This window comes from Bufo gargarizans, chromosome 5 (genome assembly GCF_014858855.1).
Source record: "Bufo gargarizans isolate SCDJY-AF-19 chromosome 5, ASM1485885v1, whole genome shotgun sequence".
In the NCBI taxonomy this organism is placed as follows: domain Eukaryota; kingdom Metazoa; phylum Chordata; class Amphibia; order Anura; family Bufonidae; genus Bufo; species Bufo gargarizans.
In genome coordinates, this window is record NC_058084.1 from 61,644,711 (window position 1) to 61,658,110 (window position 13,400).

General features: G+C 47.1%; 1 protein-coding gene across 1 annotated transcript in view; it reads right to left on the minus strand.

Annotated features, from left to right (window-relative positions):
* Positions 1-13,400, minus strand: part of CRISPLD1 (cysteine rich secretory protein LCCL domain containing 1) — a 98,022-nt gene that overhangs the window by 12,507 nt on the left and 72,115 nt on the right. The window lies entirely within an intron of this gene.

Genomic DNA, 13,400 nt, shown 5'->3' on the forward strand with positions numbered 1-13,400 from the left:
CATCTTCCTCATACTATCTGCTTTACAATGCGTCTTTCCTGTAATGAGGACCTTTACAATGCTAATAAGAGCAAAGACTAATGGCCAATCCCTGCTCTTATAAGCACTGTAAAGCTCCTCCCATCCACCTCTGGAACCTACCTGCTCCTGTCTCAAGAAAACTAACTTCACACCATCGTAAATATGGAGTAAGTGCACTTACTCTGCTATTTTTGGAAGTCCCATAGGAGTGAATGGAGAGAGTTGTGCATATATGGCCCCCTCTCCATTCATGGTGGCATGGTGGCCCAGAGATGGAACCTTATGACAACTGCCAAGTGTGTCTATTTACTTATAACAACTTTTTTATTCACATTTTAGTAAGATTCACATATTTTGCTGAGAACAATTCAGCTTTAAGAACATAGCTGGGAAGATTTTTCTAAAGGGGTTGTCCGGGCCTTTACTGTTGATGACCTATCCTCAGAATAGGTCATCAATATCAGATCGGTGGGGGTCTGACACCCCCGACGATACGATAAGCTGTATAAGGAGATGGCGAGCCCAGTGCGCATGTGCCATCTCGCAGCTCTCTTCTTGTTCACCGTTCAACCATTTTTATATCTTTGCTGGAGAGTAGAAGAGGTACAGATGAACATATGACTGCAATATCAGACTAGATGGAAGACAGTAACCATGCAAACACATAGGTCTGCACAGCAGCTACAGAGCTTCTTATTGACCAAGAATGTATTGCAAATTAAATGAATTATTTTATTTTAGATTTATAGCAACATTTAAAAGGGTTGTCCGGGATCTTTTTCTTTTAAGCCACTAAGGCTAGTTTCACACCTTCAGCAAGGTATCCAGCAGGCTGTTCTGGCAGAGAAACACTCTGAGAGTACACTGGGTCTGGCCTACAGATGTAGCAGGATTAACACTCAAACTCTTAACTCCAATTTCTTAACTCATCGTGTTATCTTGAAACAAAAGCCATTGAAAAGCAAATGAAGGTTTTGCTTAACGCATTTAGTTTAGATAACACTCATGCTTTATGTAATATGTTAACTCTACTGCATCTGTAGCTGGATACTGCTGCATTCACCAGCGAAGCTCAGTGTCTGTAATGGGATCTGGTGGGATCCAGCCACTTCCCGGCATGAGCGCCAGATTTTGGCAGGACAAAAAATAGTGAATGCGCCAGTTATTCTCCAGCCGAAACCTGGCTTAATCTCCACCAGATCCCTTTATAGTCAATGAGCTCAGGCGGTGCATGGCCCTATTGGCTATGCTGGATACAGTGAACTCTGGCAGGCTGCTCCTCTGCTGCAGCAACCTGCTAGATACGTTACCGCAGGTGTGCAAGTAACCTAAGCGTACTAAAACGGTCAGTTCCACGACTCTCCAACGAACTGTCTCCCCCGCAGCGAAAATGTCAGATACATCGTTCACATCACCACTGCAGCCAATCACTGATCTCAGTTGTGACTCTTGCCTGTATGCACGTAACTGCTCAAGCCAGCGATTGGCTGCCTTAAACATTAATGAGATATGTGACATCATTGCTGCAGAATTTGCTTATTTATTTTAATCACATTGCTCACCCTTAACCACAGTATTAAAAACATTGACAACGACTTTAACATTGTTTGCAAAGGTGTTCATAGCATGTAAGGTATCTTAAAATTGAAGAAAATACTTTGAATTGTCTTGAAGGGCAGAATGAATTTTGTTACCATTTCTGGCAGATGCCTTCAGCTATATGTGACACAAAAATTGGGCACATTTACAAAAATACAATTACAAATAGCATGTGAAGTGAGGAGTAGGGATGAGCGAACTCGAACTGTATAGTTCGGGTTCGTACCGAATTTTGGGGTGTCCGTGACACGGACCCGAACCCGGACATTTTCGTAAAAGTCCGGGTTCGGGTTCGGTGTTCGTCGCTTTCTTGGCGCTTTTGTGACGCTTTCTTGGCGCTTTTTGAAAGGCTGCAAAGCAGCCAATCAACAAGCGTCATACTACTTGCCCCAAGAGGCCATCACAGCCATGCCTACTATTGGCATGGCTGTGATTGGCCAGAGCACCATGTGACCCAGCCTCTATTTAAGCTGGAGTCACATAGCGCCGCCCGTCACTCTGCTCTGATTAGCGTAGGGAGAGGTTGCGGCTGCGACAGTAGGGCGAGATTAGGCAGATTAACTCCTCCAAAGGACTTGATTAACTGATCGATCTGCAGCTGTGGATCATTGAGCTGCTGATCCTCAATTGCTCACTGTTTTTAGGCTGCACAGACCGTTTGTCAGTCTCATTTTTCTGGGGTGATCGGCGGCCATTTTGTGTCTTGTGGTGCGCCAGCACAAGCTGCGACCAAGTGCATTTAACCCTCAATGGTGTGGTTGTTTTTTGGCTAAAGCCTACATCAGGGTGAAGCTGTCACACCAAGTGCATTTAACCAGCAATAGTCTGTTCATTTTTTGGCCATATACAAAATCAGGGGCAAGCTGCGCCTGTCACCAAGTGCATTTAACCCTCAATGGTGTGGTTGTTTTTTGGCTAAAGCCTACATCAGGGTGAAGCTGTCACACCAAGTGCATTTAACCAGCAATAGTCTGTTCATTTTTTGGCCATATACAAAATCAGGGGCAAGCTGCGCCTGTCACCAAGTGCATTTAACCCTCAATGGTGTGGTTGTTATTTGGCTAAAGCCTACATCAGGGTGAAGCTGTCACACCAAGTGCATTTAACCAGCAATAGTCTGTTCATTTTTTGGCCATATACAAAATCAGGGGCAAGCTGCGCCTGTCACCAAGTGCATTTAACCCTCAATGGTGTGGTTGTTATTTGGCTAAAGCCTACATCAGGGTGAAGCTGTCACACCAAGTGCATTTAACCAGCAATAGTCTGTTCATTTTTTGGCCATATCCCAGTCTAATTCTGTCACTAAATCCATACCGGTCACCCAGCGCCTAAATACTAGGCCTCAAATTTATATCCAGCTAAATCTGTCCCTAGTGCTGTAGCTGGGCGAGTTATTTAGTGTCCGTTCAAGCACATTTCTTGTTCTGGGTTGAAATACAATTCTCAATTTAGCAATTTCATAATTTAGTGGTTCCTGCTATATCAGAGCTCTTTGAAATCTATCCCAAAAAGGGTATATAATATTGAAGGTGCACATAGGGTCATTCAGAGTAACTTCACACACACCCGCTACTGTGTATTTCCAAGTCTAATTCTGTCACTAAATCCATACCGGTGACCCAGCGCCTAAATACTAGGCCTCAAATTTAATTCCCTCTAAATCTCTCGTTACCCACCGCTGTACTGTTGTTGCTGGGCAAGATATTTAGTGTCCGTCAAAGCACATTTTTTGTTCTGGGTTGAAGTACAATTCCCAATTTAGCAATTTCATAATTTAGTGGTTTCTGCTATATCAGAGCTATTTGAAATCTATCCCAAAAAGGGTATATAATATTGAAGGTGCACATAGGGTCATTCAGAATAACTTCACACACACCCGCTACTGTGTATTTCCAAGTCTAATTCTGTCACTAAACCCATACCTGTCACCCAGCGCCTAAATACTAGGCCTCAAATTTAAATCCCTCTAAATCTCTCGTTACCGTTGTCCTGTTGTAGCTGGGAAAGTTATTTAGTGCCCGTCAAAGCACATTTTTTGTTCTGGGTTGAAGTACAATTCCCAATTTAGCAATTTCATAATTTAGTGGTTCCTGCTATATCAGAGCTATTTGAAATCTATCCCAAAAAGGGTATATAATATTGAAGGTGCACATAGGGTCATTCAGAATAACTTCACACACACCCGCTACTGTGTATTTCCAAGTCTAATTCTGTCACTAAATCCATACCGGTGACCCAGCGCCTAAATACTAGGCCTCAAATTTAATTCCCTCTAAATCTCTCGTTACCCACCGCTGTACTGTTGTTGCTGGGCAAGATATTTAGTGTCCGTCAAAGCACATTTTTTGTTCTGGGTTGAAGTACAATTCCCAATTTAGCAATTTCATAATTTAGTGGTTTCTGCTATATCAGAGCTATTTGAAATCTATCCCTAAAAGGGTATATAATATTGAAGGTGCACATAGGGTCATTCAGAATAACTTCACACACACCCGCTACTGTGTATTTCCAAGTCTAATTCTGTCACTAAATCCATACCGGTGACCCAGCGCCTAAATACTAGGCCTCAAATTTAATTCCCTCTAAATCTCTCGTTACCCACCGGTGTACTGTTGTTGCTGGGCAAGATATTTAGTGTCCGTCAAAGCACATTTTTTGTTCTGGGTTGAAGTACAATTCCCAATTTAGCAATTTCATAATTTAGTGGTTTCTGCTATATCAGAGCTATTTGAAATCTATCCCTAAAAGGGTATATAATATTGAAGGTGCACATAGGGTCATTCAGAATAACTTCACACACACGCTTCTGTGCATTTCCAAGTCTAATTCTGTCACTAAATCCATACCGGTGACCCAGCGCCTAAATACTAGGCCTCAAATTTAAATCCCTCTAAATCTCTCGTTACCCACCACTGTACTGTTGTTGCTGGGCAAGATATTTAGTGTCCGTCAAAGCACATTTTTTGTTCTGGGTTGAAGTACAATTCCCAATTTAGCAATTTCATAATTTAGTGGTTTCTGCTATATCAGAGCTATTTGAAATCTATCCCTAAAAGGGTATATAATATTGAAGGTGCACATAGGGTCATTCAGAATAACTTCACACACACGCTTCTGTGCATTTCCAAGTCTAATTCTGTCACTAAATCCATACCGGTGACCCAGCGCCTAAATACTAGGCCTCAAATTTAAATCCCTCTAAATCTCTCGTTACCCACCGCTGTACTGTTGTTGCTGGGCAAGATATTTAGTGTCCGTCAAAGCACATTTTTTGTTCTGGGTTGAAGTACAATTCCCAATTTAGCAATTTCATAATTTAGTGGTTTCTGCTATATCAGAGCTATTTGAAATCTATCCCTAAAAGGGTATATAATATTGAAGGTGCACATAGGGTCATTCAGAATAACTTCACACACACGCTTCTGTGCATTTCCAAGTCTAATTCTGTCACTAAATCCATACCGGTGACCCAGCGCCTAAATACTAGGCCTCAAATTTAATTCCCTCTAAATCTCTCGTTACCCACCGCTGTACTGTTGTTGCTGGGCAAGATATTTAGTGTCCGTCAAAGCACATTTTTTGTTCTGGGTTGAAGTACAATTCCCAATTTAGCAATTTCATAATTTAGTGGTTTCTGCTATATCAGAGCTATTTGAAATCTATCCCTAAAAGGGTATATAATATTGAAGGTGCACATAGGGTCATTCAGAATAACTTCACACACACGCTTCTGTGCATTTCCAAGTCTAATTCTGTCACTAAATCCATACCGGTGACCCAGCGCCTAAATACTAGGCCTCAAATTTAAATCCCTCTAAATCTCTCGTTACCCACCGCTGTACTGTTGTTGCTGGGCAAGATATTTAGTGTCCGTCAAAGCACATTTTTTGTTCTGGGTTGAAGTACAATTCCCAATTTAGCAATTTCATAATTTAGTGGTTTCTGCTATATCAGAGCTATTTGAAATCTATCCCTAAAAGGGTATATAATATTGAAGGTGCACATAGGGTCATTCAGAATAACTTCACACACACGCTTCTGTGCATTTCCAAGTCTAATTCTGTCACTAAATCCATACCGGTGACCCAGCGCCTAAATACTAGGCCTCAAATTTAAATCCCTCTAAATCTCTCGTTACCCACCGCTGTACTGTTGTTGCTGGGCAAGATATTTAGTGTCCGTCAAAGCACATTTTTTGTTCTGGGTTGAAGTACAATTCCCAATTTAGCAATTTCATAATTTAGTGGTTTCTGCTATATCAGAGCTATTTGAAATCTATCCCTAAAAGGGTATATAATATTGAAGGTGCACATAGGGTCATTCAGAATAACTTCACACACACGCTTCTGTGCATTTCCAAGTCTAATTCTGTCACTAAATCCATACCGGTGACCCAGCGCCTAAATACTAGGCCTCAAATTTAAATCCCTCTAAATCTCTCGTTACCCACCGCTGTACTGTTGTTGCTGGGCAAGATATTTAGTGTCCGTCAAAGCACATTTTTTGTTCTGGGTTGAAGTACAATTCCCAATTTAGCAATTTCATAATTTAGTGGTTTCTGCTATATCAGAGCTATTTGAAATCTATCCCTAAAAGGGTATATAATATTGAAGGTGCACATAGGGTCATTCAGAATAACTTCACACACACGCTTCTGTGCATTTCCAAGTCTAATTCTGTCACTAAATCCATACCGGTCACCCAGCGCCTAAATACTAGGCCTCAAATTTATATCCCGCTGATTTTGAATACAATACATTGGGCCAAATAATATATTTGTTGTTGTGGTGAACCATAACAATGAGAAAAACATCTAGTAAGGGACGCGGACGTGGACATGGTCGTGGTGGTGTTAGTGGACCCTCTGGTGCTGGGAGAGGACGTGGCCGTTCTGCCACATCCACACGTCCTAGTGTACCAACTACCTCAGGTCCCAGTAGCCGCCAGAATTTACAGCGATATATGGTGGGGCCCAATGCCGTTCTAAGGATGGTAAGGCCTGAGCAGGTACAGGCATTAGTCAATTGGGTGGCCGACAGTGGATCCAGCACGTTCACATTATCTCCCACCCAGTCTTCTGCAGAAAGCGCACAGATGGCGCCTGAAAACCAACCCCATCAGTCTGTCACATCACCCCCATGCATACCAGGGAAACTGTCTCAGCCTCAAGTTATGCAGCAGTCTCTTATGCTGTTTGAAGACTCCGCTGGCAGGGTTTCCCAAGGGCATCCACCTAGCCCTTCCCCAGCGGTGAAAGACATAGAATGCACTGACGCACAACCACTTATGTTTCCTGATGATGAGGACATGGGAATACCACCTCAGCATGTCTCTGATGATGACGAAACACAGGTGCCAACTGCTGCGTCTTTCTGCAGTGTGCAGACTGAACAGGAGGTCAGGGATCAAGACTGGGTGGAAGACGATGCAGGGGACGATGAGGTCCTAGACCCCACATGGAATGAAGGTCGTGCCACTGACTTTCACAGTTCGGAGGAAGAGGCAGTGGTGAGACCGAGCCAACAGCGTAGCAAAAGAGGGAGCAGTGGGCAAAAGCAGAACACCCGCCGCCAAGAGACTCCGCCTGCTACTGACCGCCGCCATCTGGGACCGAGCACCCCAAAGGCAGCTTCAAGGAGTTCCCTGGCATGGCACTTCTTCAAACAATGTGCTGACGACAAGACCCGAGTGGTTTGCACGCTGTGCCATCAGAGCCTGAAGCGAGGCATTAACGTTCTGAACCTGAGCACAACCTGCATGACCAGGCACCTGCATGCAAAGCATGAACTGCAGTGGAGTAAACACCTTAAAACCAAGGAAGTCACTCAGGCTCCCCCTGCTACCTCTTCTGCTGCTGCCGCCTCGGCCTATTCTGCTGCTGCCGCCTCGGCCTCTTCCTCCGCCTCTGGAGGAACGTTGGCACCTGCCGCCCAGCAAACAGGGGATGTACCACCAACACCACCACCACCACCTCCGTCACCAAGCGTCTCACGTCACACGCCAGCGTTCAGCTCTCCATCTCACAAACATTTGATAGAAAGCGTAAATTCCCACCTAGCCACCCTCGATCCCTGGCCCTGAATGCCAGCATTTCTAAACTACTGGCCTATGAAATGCTGTCATTTAGGCTGGTGGACACAGACAGCTTCAAACAGCTCATGTCGCTTGCTGTCCCACAGTATGTTGTTCCCAGCCGGCACTACTTCTCCAAGAGAGCCGTGCCTTCCCTGCACAACCAAGTATCCGATAAAATCAAGTGTGCACTGCGCAACGCCATCTGTGGCAAGGTCCACCTAACCACAGATACGTGGACCAGTAAGCACGGCCAGGGACGCTATATCTCCCTAACTGCACACTGGGTAAATGTAGTGGCAGCTGGGCCCCAGGCGGAGAGCTGTTTGGCGCACGTCCTGCCGCCGCCAAGGATCGCAGGGCAACATTCTTTGCCTCCTGTTGCCACCTCCTCCTTCTCGGCTTCCTCCTCCTCTTCTTCCACCTGCTCATCCAGTCAGCCACACACCTTCACCACCAACTTCAGCACAGCCCGGGGTAAACGTCAGCAGGCCATTCTGAAACTCATATGTTTGGGGGACAGGCCCCACACCGCACAGGAGTTGTGGCGGGGTATTGAACAACAGACCGACGAGTGGTTGCTGCCGGTGAGCCTCAAGCCCGGCCTGGTGGTGTGTGATAATGGGCGAAATCTCGTTGCAGCTCTGGGACTAGCCAATTTGACGCACATCCCTTGCTTGGCGCATGTGCTGAATTTGGTGGTGCAGAAGTTCATTCACAACTACCCCGACATGTCAGAGCTGCTGCATAAAGTGCGGGCCGTCTGTTCGCGCTTCCGGCGTTCACATCCTGCCGCTGCTCGCCTGTCTGCGCTACAGCGTAACTTCGGCCTTCCCGCTCACCGCCTCATATGCGACGTGCCCACCAGGTGGAACTCCACCTTGCACATGCTGGACAGACTGTGCGAGCAGCAGCAGGCCATAGTGGAGTTTCAGCTGCAGCACGCACGGGTCAGTCGCACTACAGAACAGCACCACTTCACCACCAATGACTGGGCCTCCATGCGAGACCTGTGTGCCCTGTTGCGCTGTTTCGAGTACTCCACCAACATGGCCAGTGGCGATGACACCGTTATCAGCGTTACAATACCACTTCTATGTCTCCTTGAGAAAACACTTAGGGCGATGATGGAACAGGAGGTGGCCCAGGAGGAGGAGGAGGAGGAGGAGGAAGAGGGGTCATTTTTAGCACTTTCAGGCCAGTCTCTTCGAAGTGACTCAGAGGGAGGTTTTTGGCAACAGCAGAGGCCAGGTACAAATGTGGCCAGCCAGGGCCCACTACTGGAGGACGAGGAGGACGAGGATGAGGAGGAGGTGGAGGAGGATGAGGATGAAGCATGGTCACAGCGGGGTGGCACCCAACGCAGCTCGGGTCCATCACTGGTGCGTGGCTGGGGGGAAAGGCAGGACGATGACGATACGCCTCCCACAGAGGACAGCTTGTCCTTACCCCTGGGCAGCCTGGCACACATGAGCGACTACATGCTGCAGTGCCTGCGCAACGACAGCAGAGTTGCCCACATTTTAACCTGTGCGGACTACTGGGTTGCCACCCTGCTGGATCCACGCTACAAAGACAATGTGCCCACCTTACTTCCTGCACTGGAGCGTGATAGGAAGATGCGCGAGTACAAGCGCACGTTGGTAGACGCGCTACTGAGAGCATTCCCAAATGTCACAGGGGAACAAGTGGAAGCCCAAGGCCAAGGCAGAGGAGGAGCAAGAGGTCGCCAAGGCAGCTGTGTCACGGCCAGCTCCTCTGAGGGCAGGGTTAGCATGGCAGAGATGTGGAAAACTTTTGTCAACACGCCACAGCTAACTGCACCACCACCTGATACGCAACGTGTTAGCAGGAGGCAACATTTCACTAACATGGTGGAACAGTACGTGTGCACACCCCTCCACGTACTGACTGATGGTTCGGCCCCATTCAACTTCTGGGTCTCTAAATTGTCCACGTGGCCAGAGCTAGCCTTTTATGCCTTGGAGGTGCTGGCCTGCCCGGCAGCCAGCGTTTTGTCTGAACGTGTATTCAGCACGGCAGGGGGCGTCATTACAGACAAACGCAGCCGCCTGTCTACAGCCAATGTGGACAAGCTGACGTTCATAAAAATGAACCAGGCATGGATCCCACAGGACCTGTCCGTCCCTTGTCCAGATTAGACATTAACTACCTCCCCATAACCATATATTATTGGACTCCAGGGCACTTCCTCATTCAATCCTATTTTTATTTTCATTTTACCATTATATTGCGATGCTACCCAAAGTTGAATGAACCTCTCCTCTGCCTGTGTGCTAGGCCTAAATATATGCCAATGGACTGTTGCAGTGGTGGCTGACATGAAGCCTGATTCTCTGCTATGACATGCAGACTAATTCTCTGCTGACATGAAGCCAGATTGTCTGTTACGGGACCTCTCTCCTCTGCCTGGGTGCTGGGCCTAAATTTATGACCATGGACTGTTGCAGTGGTGGCTGACGTGAAGCCTGATTCTCTGCTATGACATGCAGACTGATTCTCTGCTGACATGAAGCCAGATCGTCTGTTACGGGACCTCTCTGCTCTGCCTGTGTGCTAGGCCTAAATATATGCCAATGGACATTTGCAGTGGTGGGTGACGTGAAGCCTCATTCTCTGCTATGACATGCAGACTGATTCTCTGCTGACATGAAGCCAGATTGTCTGTTACGGGACCTCTCTGCTCTGCCTGTGTGCTAGGCCTAAATATATGCCAATGGACTGTTGCAGTGGTGGGTGACGTGAAGCCTCATTCTCTGCTATGACATGCAGACTGATTCTCTGCTGTCATGAAGCCAGATTGTCTGTTACGGGACCTCTCTGCTCTGCCTGTGTGCTAGGCCTAAATATATGCCAATGGACTGTTGCAGTGGTGGGTGACGTGAAGCCTCATTCTCTGCTATGACATGCAGACTGATTCTCTGCTGACATGAAGCCAGATTGTCTGTTACGGGACCTCTCTGCTCTGCCTGTGTGCTAGGCCTAAATATATGCCAATGGACTGTTGCAGTGGTGGGTGACGTGAAGCCTCATTCTCTGCTATGACATGCAGACTGATTCTCTGCTGACATGAAGCCAGATCCTCTGTTACGGGAGCTCTCTCCTCTGCCTGGGTGCTGGGCCTAAATTTATGACAATTGACTGTTGCAGTGGTGGGTGACGTGAAGCCTGATTCTCTGCTATGATATGAAGACTGATTCTCTGCTGACATGAAGCCAGATTGTCTGTTACGGGACCTTTCTCCTCTGCCTGGGTTCTGGGCCTAAATTTATGAAAATTGACTCTTACAGTGGTGGGTGACGTGAAGCCTGATTCTAGGCTATGATATGAAGACTGATTCTCTGCTGACATGAAGCCAGATTGTCTGTTACGGGACCTTTCTCCTCTGCCTGGGTTCTGGGCCTAAATTTATGAAAATTGACTCTTACAGTGGTGGGTGACGTGAAGCCTGATTCTCTGCTATGATATGAAGACTGATTCTCTGCTGACATGAAGCCAGATTCTCTGTTACGGGACCTCTCTCCTCTGCCTGGGTGCTGGGCCTAAATTTATGACAATGGACTGTTGCAGTGGTGGCTGACGTGAAGCCTGATTCTCTGCTATGACATGCAGACTGATTCTCTGCTGTCATGAAGCCAGATTGTCTGTTACGGGACCTCTCTGCTCTGCCTGTGTGCTAGGCCTAAATATATGCCAATGGACTGTTGCAGTGGTGGCTGACGTGAAGCCTCATTCTCTGCTATGACATGCAGACTAATTCTCTGCTGACATGAAGCCAGATTGTCTGTTACGGGACCTCTCTCCTCTGCCTGGGTGCTGGGCCTAAATTTATGACAATGGACTGTTGCAGTGGTGGCTGACGTGAAGCCTGATTCTCTGCTATGACATGCAGACTAATTCTCTGCTGACATGAAGCCAGATTGTCTGTTACGGGACCTCTCTCCTCTGCCTGGGTGCTGGGCCTAAATATATGCCAATGGACTGTTGCAGTGGTGGCTGACGTGAAGCCTCATTCTCTGCTATGACATGCAGACTAATTCTCTGCTGTCATGAAGCCAGATTGTCTGTTACGGGACCTCTCTGCTCTGCCTGTGTGCTAGGCCTAAATATATGCCAATGGACTGTTGCAGTGGTGGGTGACGTGAAGCCTGATTCTCTGCTATGACATGCAGACTGATTCTCTGCTGACATGAAGCCAGATTGTCTGTTACGGGACCTCTCTGCTCTGCCTGTGTGCTAGGCCTAAATATATGCCAATGGACTGTTGCAGTGGTGGGTGACGTGAAGCCTCATTCTCTGCTATGACATGCAGACTGATTCTCTGCTGACATGAAGCCAGATTCTCTGTTACGGGACCTCTCTCCTCTGCCTGTGTGTGTGCTGGGCCTAAATATATGCCAATGGACTGTTGCAGTGGTGGCTGACGTGAAGCCTCATTCTCTGCTATGACATGCAGACTAATTCTCTGCTGACATGAAGACAGATTCTCTGTTACGGGACCTCCCTCCTCTGCCTGGGTGCTGGGCCTAAATATATGCCAATGGACTGTTGCAGTGGTGGCTGACGTGAAGCCTCATTCTCTGCTATGACATGCAGACTGATTCTCTGCTGACATGAAGCCAGATTCTCTGTTACGGGACCTCTCTCCTCTGCCTGTGTGTGTGCTGGGCCTAAATATATGCCAATGGACTGTTGCAGTGGTGGCTGACGTGAAGCCTCATTCTCTGCTATGACATGCAGACTGATTCTCTGCTGACATGAAGCCAGATTCTCTGTTACGGGACCTCTCTCCTCTGCCTGTGTGTGTGCTGGGCCTAAATATATGCCAATGGACTGTTGCAGTGGTGGCTGACGTGAAGCCTCATTCTCTGCTATGACATGCAGACTAATTCTCTGCTGACATGAAGACAGATTCTCTGTTACGGGACCTCCCTCCTCTGCCTGGGTGCTGGGCCTAAATATATGCCAATGGACTGTTGCAGTGGTGGCTGACGTGAAGCCTCATTCTCTGCTATGACATGCAGACTAATTCTCTGCTGACATGAAGACAGATTCTCTGTTACGGGACCTCTCTCCTCTGCCTGGGTGCCGGGGCCTAAATATCTGAGAATGGACTGTTCCAGTGGTGGGTGACGGGAAGCCAGATTCTCTGCTATGGAACCTCTCTCCAATTGATTTTGGTTAATTTTTATTTATTTAATTTTTATTTTAATTAATTTCCCTATCCACATTTGTTTGCAGGGGATTTACCTACATGTTGCTGCCTTTTGCAGCCCTCTAGCTCTTTCCTGGGCTGTTTTACAGCCTTTTTAGTGCCGAAAAGTTCGGGTCCCCATTGACTTCAATGGGGTTCGGGTTCGGGACGAAGTTCGGATCGGGTTCGGATCCCGAACCCGAACATTTCCGGGATGTTCGGCCGAACTTCTCGAACCCGAACATCCAGGTGTTCGCTCAACTCTAGTGAGGAGGACTGGGGACTTGGTTTACACTATCTCAATATAAAGTGCATTTTTGTCCACAAGTGGCTGGGTCAATACATAAGTTTAACACATTCAGACCAACATGTCTCAGCTCACATATCAGTTGCTTGCCAGAGGTCAGTCCGTGTCAGACTGGGAGTCACTAAGGGAAAGCTTTCTGATGGTTTTTCAAATGCACTGGCCTGAAATCCTTAGTGGAATAACAGA